This window comes from Crinia signifera, chromosome 7 (genome assembly GCF_055691185.1).
Source record: "Crinia signifera chromosome 7, ASM5569118v1, whole genome shotgun sequence".
Taxonomy (NCBI): Eukaryota; Metazoa; Chordata; class Amphibia; order Anura; family Myobatrachidae; genus Crinia; species Crinia signifera.
Genome location: NC_139223.1, coordinates 89,718,481 through 89,744,066, shown reverse-complemented (window position 1 = coordinate 89,744,066; position 25,586 = coordinate 89,718,481).

The following is a 25,586-nucleotide window of genomic DNA, read 5'->3' as shown; positions in this document are numbered from 1 at the left end:
TTGAAAACCTTCAAAACCAGTCAAAGATGGTTGATAACAAGAACATTCTTGACCAATTGGATTCCTGGTTGAAGACTATTGCATGATGGTCCCATCAAAAGTAGTAAAATAGAAAACTGTTGACTGACAGTACATAAACCAATCGGAAAGGATTGTTTTGAATGAGTATTAATGATGGCCATTGTGGCCTTTGCCATCAATGTTGTTACATATAAGTGGTCATTCATTATATTTGACTGACTGGCCTGTGGGCCAATCAGAATACGGGGGCGGGGCTTCACTGGTGTCGTGGGTGGAGCTATGCTCCGTGTCCCAGGAAATAGCAAAACAAAACTAGTAGTTTGAGCTTGACATTGATTGTGTGAAACCATCTGGTTCAACCCGATCGATGTCAAAACTAAGGAACATCGACCATAACCCATCGATGGTTTATAAACATCGATGGCCGATGGCCATCCCTAATGAGAATTGCTTCAGCCAATCAGATGGTCTAATTTCCAAACTAATTTGCATAAGGAATTTATTTGCTCTCCATAACTTACTTAGGTCCTTCCTCACCCTAGTCTAATTGAAAACCTTCAAAACCAGCCAAAGATGGTTGATAACAAAAACATTCTTGACCAATTGGCTTCCTGGTTGAAGACTATTGCATGATGGTCCCATCAAAAATGGTAAAATAGAAAACTGTTGGCTGACAGTACATAAACCAATCGGAAAGGATTGTTTTGAATGAGTATTAATGATGGCCAATGTGGCCTTTGCCATTAATGTTGTTACATATCAGTGGTCATTCATTATATTTGACTGACTGGCCTGTGGGCCAATCAGAATACGGGGGCGGGGCTTCACTGGTGTTGTGGGTGGAGCTATGCTCCATGTCCCAGGAAATAGCAAAACAAAACTAGTAGTTTGAGCTTGACATTGATTGTGTGAAACCATCTGGTTCAACCCGATCGATGTCAAAACTAAGGAACATCGACCATAACCCATCGATGGTTTATAAACATCGATGGCCATCCCTAATGAGAATTGTATCAGCCAATCAGATGATCTAATTTCCAAACTAATTTGCATAAGGAATTTATTTGCTCTCCATAACTTACTTAGGTCCTTTCTCATCCTAGTCTAATTGAAAACCTTCAAAACCAGCCAAAGATGGTTGATAACAAGAACATTCTTGACCAATTGGCTTTCTTTTTGAAGACTATTGCATGATGGTCCGATCAAAAGTAGTAAAATAGAAAACTGTTGACTGACAGTTCATAAACCAATCGGAAAGGATTGTTTTGAATGAGTATTAATGATGGCCATTGTGGCCTTTGCCATCAATGTTGTTACATATCAGTGGTCATTCATTATATTTGACTGACTGGCCTGTGGGCCAATCAGAATACGGGGACGGGGCTTCACTGGTGTCGTGGGTGGAGCTATGCTCCATGTCCCAGGAAATAGCAAAACAAAACTAGTAGTTTGAGCTTGACATTGATTTTGTGAAACCATCTGGTTCAACCCGATCGATGTCAAAACTAAGGAACATCGACCATAACCCATCGATGGTTTATAAACATCGATGGCCGATGGCCGATGGCCATCCCTAATGAGAATTGCATCAGCCAATCAGATGGTCTAATTTCCAAACTAATTTGCATAAGGAATTTATTTGCTCTCCATAACTTACTTAGGTCCTTCCTCACCATAGTCTAATTGAAAACCTTCAAAACCAGCCAAAGATGGTTGATAACAAGAACATTCTTGACCAATTGGCTTCCTGGTTGAAGACTATTGCATGATGGTCCCATCAAAAGTAGTAAAATAGAAAACTGTTGACTGACAGTACATAAACCAATCGGAAAGGATTGTTTTGAATGAGTATTAATGATGGCCATTGTGGCCTTTGCCATCAATGTTGTTACATATAAGTGGTCATTCATTATATTTGACTGACTGGCCTGTGGGCCAATCAGAATACGGGGGCGGGGCTTCACTGGTGTCGTGGGTGGAGCTATGCTCCGTGTCCCAGGAAATAGCAAAACAAAACTAGTAGTTTGAGCTTGACATTGATTGTGTGAAACCATCTGGTTCAACCCGATCGATGTCAAAACTAAGGAACATCGACCATAACCCATCGATGGTTTATAAACATCGATGGCCGATGGCCATCCCTAATGAGAATTGCTTCAGCCAATCAGATGGTCTAATTTCCAAACTAATTTGCATAAGGAATTTATTTGCTCTCCATAACTTACTTACGTCCTTCCTCACCCTAGTCTAATTGAAAACCTTCAAAACCAGCCAAAGATGGTAGATAACAAGAACATTCTTGACCAATTGGCTTCCTGGTTGAAGACTATTGCATGATGGTCCCATCAAAAGTAGTAAAATAGAAAACTGTTGACTGACAGTACATAAACCAATCGGAAAGGATTGTTTTGAATGAGTATTAATGATGGCCATTGTGGCCTTTGCCATCAATGTTGTTACATATAAGTGGTCATTCATTATATTTGACTGACTGGCCTGTGGGCCAATCAGAATACGGGGGCGGGGCTTCACTGGTGTCGTGGGTGGAGCTATGCTCCGTGTCCCAGGAAATAGCAAAACAAAACTAGTAGTTTGAGCTTGACATTGATTGTGTGAAACCATCTGGTTCAACCCGATCGATGTCAAAACTAAGGAACATCGACCATAACCCATCGATGGTTTATAAACATCGATGGCCGATGGCCATCCCTAATGAGAATTGCTTCAGCCAATCAGATGGTCTAATTTCCAAACTAATTTGCATAAGGAATTTATTTGCTCTCCATAACTTACTTAGGTCCTTCCTCACCCTAGTCTAATTGAAAACCTTCAAAACCAGCCAAAGATGGTTGATAACAAAAACATTCTTGACCAATTGGCTTCCTGGTTGAAGACTATTGCATGATGGTCCCATCAAAAATGGTAAAATAGAAAACTGTTGGCTGACAGTACATAAACCAATCGGAAAGGATTGTTTTGAATGAGTATTAATGATGGCCAATGTGGCCTTTGCCATTAATGTTGTTACATATCAGTGGTCATTCATTATATTTGACTGACTGGCCTGTGGGCCAATCAGAATACGGGGGCGGGGCTTCACTGGTGTTGTGGGTGGAGCTATGCTCCATGTCCCAGGAAATAGCAAAACAAAACTAGTAGTTTGAGCTTGACATTGATTGTGTGAAACCATCTGGTTCAACCCGATCGATGTCAAAACTAAGGAACATCGACCATAACCCATCGATGGTTTATAAACATCGATGGCCATCCCTAATGAGAATTGTATCAGCCAATCAGATGATCTAATTTCCAAACTAATTTGCATAAGGAATTTATTTGCTCTCCATAACTTACTTAGGTCCTTCCTCACCCTAGTCTAATATAAAACCTTCAAAACCAGCCAAAAATGGTTGATAACCAGAACATTCTTGACCAATTGGCTTCCTGGTTGAAGACTATTGCATGATGGTCCCATCAAAAGTAGTAAAATAGAAAACTGTTGACTGACAGTTCATAAACCAATCGGAAAGGATTGTTTTTAATGATGGCCATTGTGGCCTTTGCCATCAATGTTGTTACATATCAGTGGTCATTCATTATATTTGACTGACTGGCCTGTGGGCCAATCAGAATACGGGGGCGGGGCTTCACTGGTGTCGTGGGTGGAGCTATGCTCCGTGTCCCAGGAAATAGCAAAACAAAACTAGTAGTTTGAGCTTGACATTGATTGTGAAACCATCTGGTTCAACCCGATCGATGTCAAAACTAAGGAACATCGACCATAACCCATCGATGGTTTATAAACATCGATGGCCGATGGCCATCCCTAATGAGAATTGCATCAGCCAATCAGATGGTCTAATTTCCAAACTAATTTGCATAAGGAATTTCTTTGCTCTCCATAACTTACTTAGGTCCTTCCTCACCCTAGTCTAATATAAAACCTTCAAAACCAGCCAAAAATGGTTGATAACCAGAACATTCTTGACCAATTGGCTTCCTGGTTGAAGACTATTGCATGATGGTCCCATCAAAAGTAGTAAAATAGAAAACTGTTGACTGACAGTACATAAACCAATCGGAAAGGATTGTTTTGAATGAGTATTAATGATGGCCATTGTGGCCTTTGCCATCAATGTTGTTACATATCAGTGGTCATTCATTATATTTGACTGACTGGCCTGTGGGCCAATCAGAATATGGGGGCGGGGCTTCACTGGTGTCGTGGGTGGAGCTATGCTCCGTGTCCCAGGAAATAGCAAAACAAAACTAGTAGTTTGAGCTTGACATTGATTGTGTGAAACCATCTGGTTCAACCCGATCGATGTCAAAACTAAGGAACATCGACCATAACCCATCGATGGTTTATAAACATCGATGGTCGATGGCCGATGGCCGATGTCCATCCCTAATGAGAATTGCATCAGCCAATCAGATGGTCTAATTTCCAAACTAATTTGCATAAGGAATTTATTTGCTCTCCATAACTTACTTAGGTCCTTCATCACCATAGTCTAATTGAAAACCTTCAAAACCAGCCAAAGATGGTTGATAACAAAAACATTCTTGACCAATTGGCTTCCTGGTTGAAGACTATTGCATGATGGTCCCATCAAAAATGGTAAAAAAGAAAACTGTTGGCTGACAGTACATAAACCAATCGGAAAGGATTGTTTTGAATGAGTATTAATGATGGCCAATGTGGCCTTTGCCATTAATGTTGTTACATATCAGTGGTCATTCATTATATTTGACTGACTGGCCTGTGGGCCAATCAGAATACGGGGGCGGGGCTTCACTGGTGTTGTGGGTGGAGCTATGCTCCATGTCCCAGGAAATAGCAAAACAAAACTAGTAGTTTGAGCTTGACATTGATTGTGTGAAACCATCTGGTTCAACCCGATCGATGTCAAAACTAAGGAACATCGACCATAACCCATCGATGGTTTATAAACATCGATGGCCATCCCTAATGAGAATTGTATCAGCCAATCAGATGATCTAATTTCCAAACTAATTTGCATAAGGAATTTATTTGCTCTCCATAACTTACTTAGGTCCTTTCTCATCCTAGTCTAATTGAAAACCTTCAAAACCAGCCAAAGATGGTTGATAACAAGAACATTCTTGACCAATCGGCTTTCTTTTTGAAGACTATTGCATGATGGTCCGATCAAAAGTAGTAAAATAGAAAACTGTTGACTGACAGTTCATAAACCAATCGGAAAGGATTGTTTTGAATGAGTATTAATGATGGCCATTGTGGCCTTTGCCATCAATGTTGTTACATATCAGTGGTCATTCATTATATTTGACTGACTGGCCTGTGGGCCAATCAGAATACGGGGGCGGAGCTATGCTCCGTGTCCCAGGAAATAGCAAAACAAAACTAGTAGTTTGAGCTTGACATTAATTGTGTGAAACCATCTGGTTCAACCCGATCGATGTCAAAACTAAGGAACATCAACCATAACCCATCGATGGTTTATAAACATCGATGGCCGATGGCCGATGGCCATCCCTAATGAGAATTGCATCAGCCAATCAGATGGTCTAATTTCCAAACTAATTTGCATAAGGAATTTATTTGCTCTCCATAACTTACTTAGGTCCTTCCTCACCCTAGTCTAATTGAAAACCTTCAAAACCAGCCAAAGATGGTTGATAACAAAAACATTCTTGACCAATTGGCTTCCTGGTTGAAGACTATTGCATGATGGTCCCATCAAAAGTAGTAAAATAGAAAACTGTTGACTGACAGTACATAAACCAATTGGGAAGGATTGTTTTGAATAAGTATTAATGATGGCCATTGTGGCCTTTGCCATCAATGTTGTTACATATCAGTGGTCATTCATTATATTTGACTGACTGGCCTGTGGGCCAATCAGAATATGGGGGCGGGGCTTCACTGGTGTCGTGGGTGGAGCTATGCTCCGTGTCCCAGGAAATAGCAAAACAAAACTAGTAGTTTGAGCTAGACATTGATTGTGTGAAACCATCTGGTTCAACCCGATCGATGTCAAAACTAAGGAACATCGACCATAACCCATCGATGGTTTATAAACATCGATGGCCGATGGCCATCCCTAATGAGAATTGCATCAGCCAATCAGATGGTCTAATTTCCAAACTAATTTGCATAAGGAATTTATTTGCTCTCCATAACTTACTTAGGTCCTTCCTCATCCTAATCTAATTGAAAACCTTCAAAACCAGCCAAAGATGGTTGATAACAAGAACATTCTTGACCAATTGGCTTCCTGGTTGAAGACTATTGCATGATGGTCCCATCAAAAGTAGTAAAATAGCAAACTGTTGACTGACAGTACATAAACCAATCGGAAAGGATTGTTTTGAATGAGTATTAAGGATGGCCATTGTGGCCTTTGCCATCAATGTTGTTACATATCAGTGGTCATTCATTATATTTGACTGACTTGCCTGTGGGCCAATCAGAATACGGGGGCGGGGCTTCACTGGTGTCGTGGGTGGAGCTATGCTCCGTGTCCCAGGAAATAGCAAAACAAAACTAGTAGTTTGAGCTCGACATTGATTGTGTGAAACCATCTGGTTCAACCCGATCGATGTCAAAACTAAGGAACATCGACCATAAGCCATCGATGGTTTATAAACATCGATGGCCGATGGCCATCCCTAATGAGAATTGCTTCAGCCAATCAGATGGTCTAATTTCCAAACTAATTTGCATAAGGAATTTATTTGCTCTCCATAACTTACTTAGGTCCTTCCTCACCCTAGTCTAATTGAAAACCTTCAAAACCAGCCAAAGATGGTTGAAAACAAAAACATTCTTGACCAATTGGCTTCCTGGTTGAAGACTATTGCATGATGGTCCCATCAAAAGTAGTAAAATAGAAAACTGTTGACTGACAGTACATAAACCAATCAGAAAGGATTGTTTTGAATGAGTATTAATGATGGCCATTGTGGCCTTTGCCATCAATGTTGTTACATATCAGTGGTCATTCATTATATTTGACTGACTGGCCTGTGGGCCAATCAGAATACGGGGGCGGGGCTATGCTCCGTGTCCCAGGAAATAGCAAAACAAAACTAGTAGTTTGAGCTTGACATTGATTGTGTGAAACCATCTGGTTCAACCCAATCGATGTCAAAACTAAGGAACATCGACCATAACCCATTGATGGTCTATAAACATCGATGGCCGATGGCCATCCCTAATGAGAATTGCATCAGCCAATCAGATGGTCGAATTTCCAAACTAATTTGCATAAGGAATTTATTTGCTCTCCATAACTTACTTAGGTCCTTCCTCACCCTAGTCTAATTGAAAACCTTCAAAACCAGCCAAAGATGGTTGATAACAAGAACATTCTTGACCAATTGGCTTCCTGGTTGAAGACTATTGCATGATGGTCCCATCAAAAGTAGTAAAATAGAAAACTGTTGACTGACATTACATAAACCAATCGGAAAGGATTGTTTTGAATGAGTATTAAGGATGGCCTTTGCCATCAATGTTGTTACATATCAGTGGTCATTCATTATATTTGACTGACTGGCCTGTGGGCCAATCAGAATACGGGGGCGGGGCTTCACTGGTGTCATGGGTGGAGCTATGCTCCGTGTCCCAGGAAATAGCAAAACAAAACTAGTAGTTTGAGCTTGACATTGATTGTGTGAAACCATCTGGTTCAACCCAATCGATGTCAAAACTAAGGAACATCGACCATAACCCATCGATGGTTTATAAACATCGATGGCCGATGGCCGATGGCCATCCCTAATGAGAATTGCATCAACCAATCAGATGGTCTAATTTCCAAACTAATTTGCATAAGGAATTTATTTGCTCTCCATAACTTACTTATGTCCTTCCTCACCCTAGTCTAATTGAAAACCTTCAAAACCAGCCAAAGATGGTTGATAACAAGAACGTTCTTGACCAATTGGCTTCCTGGTTGAAGACTATTGCATGATGGTCCCATCAAAAGTAGTAAAATAGAAAACTGTTGACTGACAGTACATAAACCAATCGGAAAGGATTGTTTTGAATGAGTATTAATGATGGCCATTGTGGCCTTTGCCATCAATGTTGTTACATATCAGTGGTCATTCATTATATTTGACTGACTGGCCTGTGGGCCAATCAGAATACGGGGGCGGGGCTTCACTGGTGTCGTGGGTGGAGCTATGCTCCGTGTCCCAGGAAATAGCAAAACAAAACTAGTAGTTTGAGCTTGACATTGATTGTGTGAAACCATCTGGTTCAACCCGATCGATGTCAAAACTAAGGAACATCGACCATAACCCATTGATGGTTTATAAACATCGATTGCCGATGGCCATCCCTAATGAGAATTGCATCAGCCAATCAGATGGTCTAATTTCCAAACTAATTTGCATAAGGAATTTATTTGCTCTCCATAACTTACTTAGGTCCTTCCTCACCCTAGTCTAATTGAAAACCTTCAAAACCAGCTAAAGATGGTTGATAACAAGAACATTCTTGACCAATTGGCTTCCTGGTTGAAGACTATTGCATGATGGTCCCATCAAAAGTAGTAATATAGAAAACTGTTGACTGACAGTACATAAACCAATCGGAAAGGATTGATTTGAATGAGTATTAAGGATGGCCATTGTGGCCTTTGCCATCAATGTTGTTACATATCAGTGGTCATTCATTATATTTGACTGACTGGCCTGTGGGCCAATCAGAATACGGGGGCGGAGCTATGCTCCGTGTCCCAGGAAATAGCAAAACAAAACTAGTAGTTTGAGCTTGACATTAATTGTGTGAAACCATCTGGTTCAACCCGATCGATGTCAAAACTAAGGAACATCGACCATAACCCATCGATGGTTTATAAACATCGATGGCCGATGGCCGATGGCCATCCCTAATGAGAATTGCATCAGCCAATCAGATGGTCTAATTTCCAAACTAATTTGCATAAGGAATTTATTTGCTCTCCATAACTTACTTAGGTCCTTCCTCACCCTAGTCTAATTGAAAACCTTCAAAACCAGCCAAAGATGGTTGATAACAAGAATATTCTTGACCAATTGGCTTCCTGGTTGAAGACTATTGCATGATGGTCCCATCAAAAGTAGTAAAATAGAAAACTGTTGACTGACAGTACATAAATCAATAGGAAAGGATTGTTTTGAATGAGTATTAATGATGGCCATTGTGGCCTTTGCCATCAATGTTGTTACATATCAGTGGTCATTCATTATATTTGACTGACTGGCCTGTGGGCCAATCAGAATATGGGGGCGGGGCGTCACTGGTGTCGTGGGTGGAGCTATGCTCCATGTCCCAGGAAATAGCAAAACAAAACTAGTAGTTTGAGCTTGACATTGATTGTGTGAAACCATCTGGTTCAACCCGATCGATGTCAAAACTAAGGAACATCGACCATAACCCATCGATGGTTTATAAACATCGATGGCCGATGGCCATCCCTAATGAGAATTGCATCAGCCAATCAGATGGTCTAATTTCCAAACTAATTTGCATAAGGAATTTATTTGCTCTCCATAACTTACTTAGGTCCTTCCTCACCCTAGTCTAATTGAAAACCTTCAAAACCAGCCAAAGATGGTTGATAACAAGAATATTCTTGACCAATTGGCTTCCTGGTTGAAGACTATTGCATGATGGTCCCATCAAAAGTAGTAAAATAGAAAACTGTTGACTGACAGTACATAAATCAATCGGAAAGGATTGTTTTGAATGAGTATTAATGATGGCCATTGTGGCCTTTGCCATCAATGTTGTTACATATCAGTGGTCATTCATTATATTTGACTGACTGGCCTGTGGGCCAATCAGAATACGGGGGCGGGGCTTCACTGGTGTCGTGGGTGGAGCTATGCTCCGTGTCCCAGGAAATAGCAAAACAAAACTAGTAGTTTGAGCTTGACATTGATTGTGTGAAACCATCTGGTTCAACCCGATCGATGTCAAAACTAAGGAACATCGACCATAACCCATCGATGGTTTATAAACATCGATGGCCGATGGCCATCCCTAATGAGATTTGCTTCAGCCAATCAGATGGTCTAATTTCCAAACTAATTTGCATAAGGAATTTATTTGCTCTCCATAACTTACTTAGGTCCTTCCTCACCCTAGTCTAATTGAAAACATTCAAAACCAGCCAAAGATGGTTGATAACAAAAACATTCTTGACCAATTGGCTTCCTGGTTGAAGACTATTGCATGATGGTCCCATCAAAAGTGGTAAAATAGAAAACTGTTGGCTGACAGTACATAAACCAATCGGAAAGGATTGTTTTGAATGAGTATTAATGATGGCCATTGTGGCCTTTGCCATTAATGTTGTTACATATCAGTGGTCATTCATTATATTTGACTGACTGGCCTGTGGGCCAATCAGAATACGGGGGCGGGGCTTCACTGGTGTTGTGGGTGGAGCTATGCTCCGTGTCCCAGGAAATAGCAAAACAAAACTAGTAGTTTGAGCTTGACATTGATTGTGTGAAACCATCTGGTTCAACCCGATCAATGTCAAAACTAAGGAACATCGACCATAACCCATCGATGGTTTATAAACATCGATGGCCATCCCTAATGAGAATTGTATCAGCCAATCAGATGATCTAATTTCCAAACTAATTTGCATAAGGAATTTATTTGCTCTCCATAACTTACTTAGGTCCTTCCTCACCCTAGTCTAATTGAAAACCTTCAAAACCAGCCAAAGATGGTTGATAACAAGAACATTCTTGACCAATTGGCTTCCTGGTTGAAGACTATTGCATGATGGTCCCATCAAAAGTAGTAAAATAGAAAACTGTTGACTGACATTACATAAACCAATCGGAAAGGATTGTTTTGAATGAGTATTAAGGATGGCCTTTGCCATCAATGTTGTTACATATCAGTGGTCATTCATTATATTTGACTGACTGGCCTGTGGGCCAATCAGAATACGGGGGCGGGGCTTCACTGGTGTCGTGGGTGGAGCTATGCTCCGTGTCCCAGGAAATAGCAAAACAAAACTAGTAGTTTGAGCTTGACATTGATTGTGTGAAACCATCTGGTTCAACCCAATCGATGTCAAAACTAAGGAACATCTACCATAACCCATCGATGGTTTATAAACGCCGATGGCCGATGGCCATCCCTAATGAGAATTGCATCAACCAATCAGATGGTCTAATTTCCAAACTAATTTGCATAAGGAATTTATTTGCTCTCCATAGCTTACTTATGTCCTTCCTCACCCTAGTCTAATTGAAAACCTTCAAAACCAGCCAAAGATGGTTGATAACAAGAACATTCTTGACCAATTGGCTTCCTGGTTGAAGACTATTGCATGATGGTCCCATCAAAAGTAGTAAAATAGAAAACTGTTGACTGACAGTACATAAACCAATCGGAAAGGATTGTTTTGAATGAGTATTAATGATGGCCATTGTGGCCTTTGCCATCAATGTTGTTACATATCAGTGGTCATTCATTATATTTGACTGACTGGCCTGTGGGCCAATCAGAATACGGGGGCGGAGCTATGCTCCGTGTCCCAGGAAATAGCAAAACAAAACTAGTAGTTTGAGCTTGACATTAATTGTGTGAAACCATCTGGTTCAACCCGATCGATGTCAAAACTAAGGAACATCGACCATAACCCATCGATGGTTTATAAACATCGATGGCCGATGGCCGATGGCCGATGGCCATCCCTAATGAGAATTGCATCAGCCAATCAGATGGTCTAATTTCCAAACTAATTTGCATAAGTAATTTATTTGCTCTCCATAACTTACTTAGGTCCTCCCTCACCCTAGTCTATTTGAAAACAGTCAAAACCAGCCAAAGATGGTTGTTAACAAGAACATTCTTGACCAATTGGCTTTCTAGTTGAAGACTATTGCATGATGGTCCCATCAAAAGTAGTAAAATAGAAAACTGTTGACTGACAGTACATAAACCAATTGGAAAGGATTGTTTTGAATGAGTATTAATGATGGCCATTGTGGCCTTTGCCATCAATGTTGTTACATATCAGTGGTCATTCATTATATTTGACTGACTGGCCTGTGGGCCAATCAGAATATGGGGGCGGGGCTTCACTGGTGTCGTGGGTGGAGCTATGATCCGTGTCCCAGGAAATAGCAAAACAAAACTAGTAGTTTGAGCTTGACATTGATTGTGTGAAACCATCTGGTTCAACCCGATCAATTTTAAAACTAAGGAACATCGACCATAACCCATTAATGGTTTATAAACATCGATGGCCGATGGCCATCCCTAATGAGAATTGCATCAGCCAATCAGATGGTCGAATTTCCAAACTAATTTGCATAAGGAATTTATTTGCTCTCCATAACTTACTTAGGTCCTTCCTCACCCTAGTCTAATTGAAAACCTTCAAAACCAGCCAAAGATGGTTGATAACAAGAACATTCTTGACCAATTGGCTTCCTGGTTGTAGACTATTGCATGATGGTCCCATCAAAAGTAGTAAAATAGAAAACTGTTGACTGACAGTACATAAACCAATCGGAAAGGATTGTTTTGAATGAGTATTAATGATGGCCATTGTGGCCTTTGCCATTAATGTTGTTACATATCAGTGGTCATTCATTATATTTGACTGACTGGCCTGTGGGCCAATCAGAATACGGGGGCGGGGCTTCACTGGTGTTGTGGGTGGAGCTATGCTCCATGTCCCAGGAAATAGCAAAACAAAACTAGTAGTTTGAGCTTGACATTGATTGTGTGAAACCATCTGGTTCAACCCGATCGATGTCAAAACTAAGGAACATCGACCATAACCCATCGATGGTTTATAAACATCGATGGCCATCCCTAATGAGAATTGTATCAGCCAATCAGATGATCTAATTTCCAAACTAATTTGCATAAGGAATTTATTTGCTCTCCATAACTTACTTAGGTCCTTTCTCATCCTAGTCTAATTGAAAACCTTCAAAACCAGCCAAAGATGGTTGATAACAAGAACATTCTTGACCAATTGGCTTTCTTTTTGAAGACTATTGCATGATGGTCCGATCAAAAGTAGTAAAATAGAAAACTGTTGACTGACAGTTCATAAACCAATCGGAAAGGATTGTTTTGAATGAGTATTAATGATGGCCATTGTGGCCTTTGCCATCAATGTTGTTACATATCAGTGGTCATTCATTATATTTGACTGACTGGCCTGTGGGCCAATCAGAATACGGGGGCGGGGCTTCACTGGTGTCGTGGGTGGAGCTATGCTCCGTGTCCCAGGAAATAGCAAAACAAAACTAGTAGTTTGAGCTTGACATTGATTGTGTGAAACCATCTGGTTCAACCCGATCGATGTCAAAACTAAGGAACATCGACCATAACCCATCGATGGTTTATAAACATCGATGGCCGATGGCCATCCCTAATGAGAATTGCATCAGCCAATCAGATGGTCTAATTTCCAAACTAATTTGCATAAGGAATTTATTTGCTCTCCATAACTTACTTAGGTCCTTCCTCACCCTAGTCTAATTGAAAACCTTCAAAACCAGCCAAAGATGGTTGATAACAAGAATATTCTTGACCAATTGGCTTCCTGGTTGAAGACTATTGCATGATGGTCCCATCAAAAGTAGTAAAATAGAAAACTGTTGACTGACAGTACATAAATCAATAGGAAAGGATTGTTTTGAATGAGTATTAATGATGGCCATTGTGGCCTTTGCCATCAATGTTGTTACATATCAGTGGTCATTCATTGTATTTGACTGACTGGCCTGTGGGCCAATCAGAATACGGGGGCGGGGCTTCACTGGTGTCGTGGGTGGAGCTATGCTCCGTGTCCCAGGAAATAGCAAAACAAAACTAGTAGTTTGAGCTTGACATTGATTGTGTGAAACCATCTGGTTCAACCCGATCGATGTCAAAACTAAGGAACATCGACCATAACCCATCGATGGTTTATAAACATCGATGGCCGATGGCCATCCTTAATGAGAATTGCTTCAGCCAATCAGATGGTCTAATTTCCAAACTAATTTGCATAAGGAATTTATTTGCTCTCCATAACTTACTTAGGTCCTTCCTCACCCTAGTCTAATTGAAAACATTCAAAACCAGCCAAAGATGGTTGATAACAAAAACATTCTTGACCAATTGGCTTCCTGGTTGAAGACTATTGCATGATGGTCCCATCAAAAGTGGTAAAATAGAAAACTGTTGGCTGACAGTACATAAACCAATCGGAAAGGAGTGTTTTGAATGAGTATTAATGATGGCCATTGTGGCCTTTGCCATTAATGTTGTTACATATCAGTGGTCATTCATTATATTTGACTGACTGGCCTGTGGGCCAATCAGAATACGGGGGCGGGGCTTCACTGGTGTTGTGGGTGGAGCTATGCTCCGTGTCCCAGGAAATAGCAAAACAAAACTAGTAGTTTGAGCTTGACATTGATTGTGTGAAACCATCTGGTTCAACCCGATCGATGTCAAAACTAAGGAACATCGACCATAACCCATCGATGGTTTATAAACATCGATGGCCATCCCTAATGAGAATTGTATCAGCCAATCAGATGATCTAATTTCCAAACTAATTTGCATAAGGAATTTATTTGCTCTCCATAACTTACTTAGGTCCTTCCTCACCCTAGTCTAATTGAAAACCTTCAAAACCAGCCAAAGATGGTTGATAACAAGAACATTCTTGACCAATTGGCTTCCTGGTTGAAGACTATTGCATGATGGTCCCATCAAAAGTAGTAAAATAGAAAACTGTTGACTGACATTACATAAACCAATCGGAAAGGATTGTTTTGAATGAGTATTAATTATGGCCATTGTGGCCTTTGCCATCAATGTTGTTACATATCAGTGGTCATTCATTATATTTGACTGACTGGCCTGTGGGCCAATCAGAATACGGGGGCGGGGCTTCACTGGTGTCGTGGGTGGAGCTATGCTCCGTGTCCCAGGAAATAGCAAAACAAAACTAGTAGTTTGAGCTTGACATTGATTGTGTGAAACCATCTGGTTCAACCCGATCGATGTCAAAACTAAGGAACATCGACCATAACCCATCGATGGTTTATAAACATCGATGGCCGATGGCCATCCCTAATGAGAATTGCATCAGCCAATCAGATGGTCTAATTTCCAAACTAATTTGCATAAGGAATTTATTTGCTCTCCATAACTTACTTAGGTCCTTCCTCACCCTAGTCTAATTGAAAACCTTCAAAACCAGCTAAAGATGGTTGATAACAAGAACATTCTTGACCAATTGGCTTCCTGGTTGAAGACTATTGCATGATGGTCCCATCAAAAGTAGTAATATAGAAAACTGTTGACTGACAGTACATAAACCAATCGGAAAGGATTGATTTGAATGAGTATTAAGGATGGCCATTGTGGCCTTTGCCATCAATGTTGTTACATATCAGTGGTCATTCATTATATTTGACTGACTGGCCTGTGGGCCAATCAGAATACGGGGGCGGAGCTATGCTCCGTGTCCCAGGAAATAGTAAAACAAAACTAGTAGTTTGAGCTTGACATTAATTGTGTGAAACCATCTGGTTCAACCTGATCGATGTCAAAACTAAGGAACATCGACCATAACCCATCGATGGTTTATAAACATCGATGGCCGATGGCCGATGGCCATCCCTAATGAGAATTGCATCAGCCAATCAGATGGTCTAATTTCCAAACTAATTTGCATAAGGAATTTATTTGCTCTCCATAACTTACTTAGGTCCTTCCTCACCCTAGTCTATTTGAAAACAGTCAAAACCAGCCAAAGATGGTTGGTAACAAGAACATTCTTGACCAATTGGCTTCCTAGTTGAAGACTATTGCATGATGGTCCCATCAAAAGTAGTAAAATAGAAAACTGTTGACTGACAATACATAAACCAATTGGAAAGGATTGTTTTAAATGAGTATTAATGATGGCCATTGTGGCCTTTGCCATCAATGTTGTTACATATCAGTGGTCATTCATTATATTTGACTGACTGGCCTGTGGGCCAATCAGAATATGGGGGCGGGGCTTCACTGGTGTCGTGGGTGGAGCTATGCTCCGTGTCCCAGGAAATAGCAAAACAAAACTAGTAGTTTGAGCTTGACATTGATTGTGTGAAACCATCTGGTTCAACCCGATCAATGTCAAAACTAAGGAACATCGACCATAACCCATCGATGGTTTATAAACATCGATGGCCGATGGCCGATGGCCATCCCTAATGAGAATTGCATCAGCCAATCAGATGGTCTAATTTCCAAACTAATTTGCATAAGGAATTTATTTGCTCTCCATAACTTACTTAGGTCCTTCCTCACCCTAGTCTAATTGAAAACCTTCAAAACCAGCCATAGATGGTTGATAACAAGAATATTCTTGACCAATTGGCTTCCTGGTTGAAGACTATTGCATGATGGTCCCATCAAAAGTAGTAAAATAGAAAACTGTTGACTGACAGTACATAAATCAATCGGAAAGGATTGTTTTGAATGAGTATTAATGATGGCCATTGTGGCCTTTGCCATCAATGTTGTTACATATCAGTGGTCATTCATTATATTTGACTGACTGGCCTGTGGGCCAATCAGAATATGGGGGCGGGGCTTCACTGGTGTCGTGGGTGGAGCTATGCTCCATGTCCCAGGAAATAGCAAAACAAAACTAGTAGTTTAAGCTTGACATTGATTGTGTGAAACCATCTGGTTCAACCCGATCGATGTCAAAACTAAGGAACATCGACCATAACCCATCGATGGTTTATAAACATCGATGGCCGATGGCCATCCCTAATGAGAATTGCATCAGCCAATCAGATGGTCTAATTTCCAAACTAATTTGCATAAGGAATTTATTTGCTCTCCATAACTTACTTAGGTCCTTCCTCACCCTAGTCTAATTGAAAACCTTCAAAACCAGCCAAAGATGGTTGATAACAAGAATATTCTTGACCAATTGGCTTCCTGGTTGAAAACTATTGCATGATGGTCCCATCAAAAGTAGTAAAATAGAAAACTGTTGACTGACAGTACATAAATCAATCGGAAAGGATTGTTTTGAATGAGTATTAATGATGGCCATTGTGGCCTTTGCCATCAATGTTGTTACATATCAGTGGTCATTCATTATATTTGACTGACTGGCCTGTGGGCCAATCAGAATACGGGGGCGGGGCTTCACTGGTGTCGTGGGTGGAGCTATGCTCCGTGTCCCAGGAAATAGCAAAACAAAACTAGTAGTTTGAGCTTGACATTGATTGTGTGAAACCATCTGGTTCAACCCGATCGATGTCAAAACTAAGGAACATCGACCATAACCCATCGATGGTTTATAAACATCGATGGCCGATGGCCATCCCTAATGAGAATTGCTTCAGCCAATCAGATGGTCTAATTTCCAAACTAATTTGCATAAGGAATTTATTTGCTCTCCATAACTTACTTAGGTCCTTCCTCACCCTAGTCTAATTGAAAACATTCAAAACCAGCCAAAGATGGTTGATAACAAAAACATTCTTGACCAATTGGCTTCTTGGTTGAAGACTATTGCATGATGGTCCCATCAAAAGTGGTAAAATAGAAAACTGTTGGCTGACAGTACATAAACCAATCGGAAAGGATTGTTTTGAATGAGTATTAATGATGGCCATTGTGGCCTTTGCCATTAATGTTGTTACATATCAGTGGTCATTCATTATATTTGACTGACTGGCCTGTGGGCCAATCAGAATACGGGGGCGGGGCTTCACTGGTGTTGTGGGTGGAGCTATGCTCCGTGTCCCAGGAAATAGCAAAACAAAACTAGTAGTTTGAGCTTGACATTGATTGTGTGAAACCATCTGGTTCAACCCGATCGATGTCAAAACTAAGGAACATCGACCATAACCCATCGATGGTTTATAAACATCGATGGCCATCCCTAATGAGAATTGCATCAGCCAATCAGATGGTCTAATTTCCAAACTAATTTGCATAAGGAATTTATTTGCTCTCCATAACTTACTTAGGTCCTTCCTCACCCTAGTCTAATATAAAACCTTCAAAACCAGCCAAAAATGGTTGATAACAAGAACATTCTTGACCAATTGGCTTCCTGGTTGAAGACTATTGCATGATGGTACCATCAAAAGTAGTAAAATAGAAAACTGTTGACTGACAGTACATAAACCAATCGGAAAGGATTGTTTTGAATGAGTATTAATGATGGCCATTGTGGCCTTTGCCATCAATGTTGTTACATATCAGTGGTCATTCATTATATTTGACTGACTGGCCTGTGGGCCAATCAGAATACGGGGACGGGGCTTCACTGGTGTCGTGGGTGGAGCTATGCTCCGTGTCCCAGGAAATAGCAAAACAAAACTAGTAGTTTGAGCTTGACATTGATTTTGTGAAACCATCTGGTTCAACCCGATCGATGTCAAAACTAAGGAACATCGACCATAACCCATCGATTGCTTATAAACATTGATGGCCGATGGCCGATGGCCATCCCTAATGAGAATTGCATCAGATAATCAGATGGTCTAATTTCCAAACTAATTTGCATAAGGAATTTATTTGCTCTCCATAACTTACTTAGGTCCTTCCTCACCATAGTCTAATTGAAAACCTTCAAAACCAGCCAAAGATGGTTGATAACAAGAACATTCTTGACCAATTGGCTTCCTTTTTGAAGATTATTGCATGATGGTCCGATCAAAAGTAGTAAAATAGAAAACTGTTGGCTGACAGTACATAAACCAATCGGAAAGGATTGTTTTGAATGAGTATTAATGATGGCCATTGTGGCCTTTGCCATCAATGTTGTTACATATCAGTGGTCATTCATTATATTTGACTGACTGGCCTGTGGGCCAATCAGAATATGGGGGCGGGGCTTCACTGGTGTCGTGGGTGGAGCTATGCTCCGTGTCCCAGGAAATAGCAAAACAAAACTAGTAGTTTGAGCTTGACATTGACTGTGTGAAACCATCTGGTTCAACCCTATCAATTTTAAAACTAAGGAACATCGACCATAACCCATTGATGGTTTATAAACATCGATGGCCGATGGCCATCCCTAATGAGAATTGCATCAGCCAATCAGATGGTCGAATTTCCAAACTAATTTGCATAAGGAATTTATTTGCTCTCCATAACTTACTTAGGTCCTTCCTCACCCTAGTCTAATTGAAAACCTTCAAAACCAGCCAAAGATGGTTGATAACAAGAACATTCTTGACCAATTGGCTTCCTGGTTGTAGACTATTGCATGATGGTCCCATCAAAAGTAGTAAAATAGAAAACTGTTGATTGACAGTACATAAACCAATCGGAAAGGATTGTTTTGAATGAGTATTAATGATGGCCATTGTGGCCTTTGCCATTAATGTTGTTACATATCAGTGGTCATTCATTATATTTGACTGACTGGCCTGTGGGCCAATCAGAATACGGGGGCGGGGCTTCACTGGTGTTGTGGGTGGAGCTATGCTCCATGTCCCAGGAAATAGCAAAACAAAACTAGTAGTTTGAGCTTGACATTGATTGTGTGAAACCATCTGGTTCAACCCGATCGATGTCAAAACTAAGGAACATCGACCATAACCCATCGATGGTTTATAAACATCGATGGCCATCCCTAATGAGAATTGTATCAGCCAATCAGATGATCTAATTTCCAAACTAATTTGCATAAGGAATTTATTTGCTCTCCATAACTTACTTAGGTCCTTTCTCATCCTAGTCTAATTGAAAACCTTCAAAACCAGCCAAAGATGGTTGATAACAAGAACATTCTTGACCAATTGGCTTTCTTTTTGAAGACTATTGCATGATGGTCCGATCAAAAGTAGTAAAATAGAAAACTGTTGACTGACAGTTCATAAACCAATCGGAAAGGATTGTTTTGAATGAGTATTAATGATGGCCATTGTGGCCTTTGCCATCAATGTTGTTACATATCAGTGGTCATTCATTATATTTGACTGACTGGCCTGTGGGCCAATCAGAATACGGGGGCGGGGCTTCACTGGGGTCGTGGGTGGAGCTATGCTCCGTGTCCCAGGAAATAGCAAAACAAAACTAGTAGTTTGAGCTTGACATTGATTGTGTGAAACCATCTGGTTCAACCCGATCGATGTCAAAACTAAGGAACATCGACCATAACCCATCGATGGTTTATAAACATCGATGGCCGATGGCCATCCCTAATGAGAATTGCATCAGCCAATCAGATGGTCTAATTTCCAAACTAATTTGCATAAGGAATTTATTTGCTCTCCATAACTTACTTAGGTCCTTCCTCACCCTAGTCTAATTGAAAACCTTCAAAACCAGCCAAAGATGGTTGATAACAAGAATATTCTTGACCAATTGGCTTCCTGGTTGAAGACTATTGCATGATGGTCCCATCAAAAGTAGTAAAATAGAAAACTGTTGACTGACAGTACATAAATCAATCGGAAAGGATTGTTTTGAATGAGTATTAATGATGGCCATTGTGGCCTTTGCCATCAATGTTGTTACATATCAGTGGTCATTCATTATATTTGACTGACTGGCCTGTGGGCCAATCAGAATATGGGGGCGGGGCTTCACTGGTGTCGTGGGTGGAGCTATGCTCCATGTCCCAGGAAATAGCAAAACAAAACTAGTAGTTTGAGCTTGACATTGATTGTGTGAAACCATCTGGTTCAACCCGATCGATGTCAAAACTAAGGAACATCGACCATAACCCATCGATGGTTTATAAACATCGATGGCCGATGGCCATCCCTAATGAGAATTGCATCAGCCAATCAGATGGTCTAATTTCCAAACTAATTTGCATAAGGAATTTATTTGCTCTCCATAACTTACTTAGGTCCTTCCTCACCCTAGTCTAATTGAAAACCTTCAAAACCAGCCAAAGATGGTTGATAACAAGAATATTCTTGACCAATTGGCTTCCTGGTTGAAAACTATTGCATGATGGTCCCATCAAAAGTAGTAAAATAGAAAACTGTTGACTGACAGTACATAAATCAATCGGAAAGGATTGTTTTGAATGAGTATTAATGATGGCCATTGTGGTCTTTGCCATCAATGTTGTTACATATCAGTGGTCATTCATTATATTTGACTGACTGGCCTGTGGGCCAATCAGAATACGGGGGCGGGGCTTCACTGGTGTCGTGGGTGGAGCTATGCTCCGTGTCCCAGGAAATAGCAAAACAAAACTAGTAGTTTGAGCTTGACATTGATTGTGTGAAACCATCTGGTTCAACCCGATCGATGTCAAAACTAAGGAACATCGACCATAACCCATCGATGGTTTATAAACATCGATGGCCGATGGCCATCCCTAATGAGAATTGCTTCAGCCAATCAGATGGTCTAATTTCCAAACTAATTTGCATAAGGAATTTATTTGCTCTCCATAACTTACTTAGGTCCTTCCTCACCCTAGTCTAATTGAAAACATTCAAAACCAGCCAAAGATGGTTGATAACAAAAACATTCTTGACCAATTGGCTTCCTGGTTGAAGACTATTGCATGATGGTCCCATCAAAAGTGGTAAAATAGAAAACTGTTGGCTGACAGTACATAAACCAATCGGAAAGGATTGTTTTGAATGAGTATTAATGATGGCCATTGTGGCCTTTGCCATTAATGTTGTTACATATCAGTGGTCATTCATTATATTTGACTGACTGGCCTGTGGGCCAATCAGAATACGGGGGCGGGGCTTCACTGGTGTTGTGGGTGGAGCTATGCTCCGTGTCCCAGGAAATAGCAAAACAAAACTAGTAGTTTGAGCTTGACATTGATTGTGTGAAACCATCTGGTTCAACCCGATCGATGTCAAAACTAAGGAACATCGACCATAACCCATCGATGGTTTATAAACATCGATGGCCATCCCTAATGAGAATTGCATCAGCCAATCAGATGGTCTAATTTCCAAACTAATTTGCATAAGGAATTTATTTGCTCTCCATAACTTACTTAGGTCCTTCCTCACCCTAGTCTAATATAAAACCTTCAAAACCAGCCAAAAATGGTTGATAACAAGAACATTCTTGACCAATTGGCTTCCTGGTTGAAGACTATTGCATGATGGTACCATCAAAAGTAGTAAAATAGAAAACTGTTGACTGACAGTACATAAACCAATCGGAAAGGATTGTTTTGAATGAGTATTAATGATGGCCATTGTGGCCTTTGCCATCAATGTTGTTACATATCAGTGGTCATTCATTATATTTGACTGACTGGCCTGTGGGCCAATCAGAATACGGGGACGGGGCTTCACTGGTGTCGTGGGTGGAGCTATGCTCCGTGTCCCAGGAAATAGCAAAACAAAACTAGTAGTTTGAGCTTGACATTGATTTTGTGAAACCATCTGGTTCAACCCGATCGATGTCAAAACTAAGGAACATCGACCATAACCCATCGATTGCTTATAAACATCGATGGCCGATGGCCGATGGCCATCCCTAATGAGAATTGCATCAGATAATCAGATGGTCTAATTTCCAAACTAATTTGCATAAGGAATTTATTTGCTCTCCATAACTTACTTAGGTCCTTCCTCACCATAGTCTAATTGAAAACCTTCAAAACCAGCCAAAGATGGTTGATAACAAGAACATTCTTGACCAATTGGCTTCCTTTTTGAAGATTATTGCATGATGGTCCGATCAAAAGTAGTAAAATAGAAAACTGTTGGCTGACAGTACATAAACCAATCGGAAAGGATTGTTTTGAATGAGTATTAATGATGGCCATTGTGGCCTTTGCCATCAATGTTGTTACATATCAGTGGTCATTCATTATATTTGACTGACTGGCCTGTGGGCCAATCAGAATATGGGGGCGGGGCTTCACTGGTGTCGTGGGTGGAGCTATGCTCCGTGTCCCAGGAAATAGCAAAACAAAACTAGTAGTTTGAGCTTGACATTGATTGTGTGAAACCATCTGGTTCAACCCTATCAATTTTAAAACTAAGGAACATCGACCATAACCCATTGATGGTTTATAAACATCGATGGCCGATGGCCATCCCTAATGAGAATTGCATCAGCCAATCAGATGGTCGAATTTCCAAACTAATTTGCATAAGGAATTTATTTGCTCTCCATAACTTACTTAGGTCCTTCCTCACCCTAGTCTAATTGAAAACCTTCAAAACCAGCCAAAGATGGTTGATAACAAGAACATTCTTGACCAATTGGCTTCCTGGTTGTAGACTATTGCATGATGGTCCCATCAAAAGTAGTAAAATAGAAAACTGTTGATTGATAGTACATAAACCAATCGGAAAGGATTGTTTTGAATGAGTATTAATGATGGCCATTGTGGCCTTTGCCATTAATGTTGTTACATATCAGTGGTCATTCATTATATTTGACTGACTGGCCTGTGGGCCAATCAGAATACGGGGGCGGGGCTTCACTGGTGTTGTGGGTGGAGCTATGCTCCATGTCCCAGGAAATAGCAAAACAAAACTAGTAGTTTGAGCTTGACATTGATTGTGTGAAACCATCTGGTTCAACCCGATCGATGTCAAAACTAAGGAACATCGACCATAACCCATCGATGGTTTATAAACATCGATGGCCATCCCTAATGAGAATTGTATCAGCCAATCAGATGATCTAATTTCCAAACTAATTTGCATAAGGAATTTATTTGCTCTCCATAACTTACTTAGGTCCTTTCTCATCCTAGTCTAATTGAAAACCTTCAAAACCAGCCAAAGATGGTTGATAACAAGAACATTCTTGACCAATTGGCTTTCTTTTTGAAGACTATTGCATGATGGTCCGATCAAAAGTAGTAAAATAGAAAACTGTTGACTGACAGTTCATAAACCAATCGGAAAGGATTGTTTTGAATGAGTATTAATGATGGCCATTGTGGCCTTTGCCATCAATGTTGTTACATATCAGTGGTCATTCATTATATTTGACTGACTGGCCTGTGGGCCAATCAGAATACGGGGGCGGGGCTTCACTGGTGTCATGGGTGGAGCTATGCTCCGTGTCCCAGGAAATAGCAAAACAAAACTAGTAGTTTGAGCTTGACATTGATTGTGTGAAACCATCTGGTTCAACCCGATCGATGTCAAAACTAAGGAACATCGACCATAACCCATCGATGGTTTATAAACATCGATGGCCAATGGCCATCCCTAATGAGAATTGCATCAGCCAATCAGATGGTCTAATTTCCAAACTAATTTGCATAAGGAATTTATTTGCTCTCCATAACTTACTTAGGTCCTTCCTCACCCTAGTCTAATTGAAAACCTTCAAAACCAGCCAAAGATGGTTGATAACAAAAATATTCTTGACCAATTGGCTTTCTGGTTGAAGACTATTGCATGATGGTCCCATCAAAAGTAGTAAAATAGAAAACTGTTGACTGACAGTACATAAATCAATCGGAAAGGATTGTTTTGAATGAGTATTAATGATGGCCATTGTGGCCTTTGCCATCAATGTTGTTACATATCAGTGGTCATTCATTATATTTGACTGACTGGCCTGTGGGCCAATCAGAATATGGGGGCGGGGCTTCACTGGTGTCGTGGGTGGAGCTATGCTCCATGTCCCAGGAAATAGCAAAACAAAACTAGTAGTTTGAGCTTGACATTGATTGTGTGAAACCATCTGGTTCAACCCGATCGATGTCAAAACTAAGGAACATCGACCATAACCCATCGATGGTTTATAAACATCGATGGCCGATGGCCATCCCTAATGAGAATTGCATCAGCCAATCAGATGGTCTAATTTCCAAACTAATTTGCATAAGGAATTTATTTGCTCTCCATAACTTACTTAGGTCCTTCCTCACCCTAGTCTAATTGAAAACCTTCAAAACCAGCCAAAGATGGTTGATAACAAGAATATTCTTGACCAATTGGCTTCCTGGTTGAAGACTATTGCATGATGGTCCCATCAAAAGTAGTAAAATAGAAAACTGTTGACTGACAGTACATAAATCAATCGGAAAGGATTGTTTTGAATGAGTATTAATGATGGCCATTGTGGCCTTTGCCATCAATGTTGTTACATATCAGTGGTCATTCATTGTATTTGACTGACTGGCCTGTGGGCCAATCAGAATACGGGGGCGGGGCTTCACTGGTGTCGTGGGTGGAGCTATGCTCCGTGTCCCAGGAAATAGCAAAACAAAACTAGTAGTTTGAGCTTGACATTGATTGTGTGAAACCATCTGGTTCAACCCGATCGATGTCAAAACTAAGGAACATCGACCATAACCCATCGATGGTTTATAAACATCGATGGCCGATGGCCATCCCTAATGAGAATTGCTTCAGCCAATCAGATGGTCTAATTTCCAAACTAATTTGCATAAGGAATTTATTTGCTCTCCATAACTTACTTAGGTCCTTCCTCACCCTAGTCTAATTGAAAACATTCAAAACCAGCCAAAGATGGTTGATAACAAAAACATTCTTGACCAATTGGCTTCCTGGTTGAAGACTATTGCATGATGGTCCCATCAAAAGTGGTAAAATAGAAAACTGTTGGCTGACAGTACATAAACCAATCGGAAAGGAGTGTT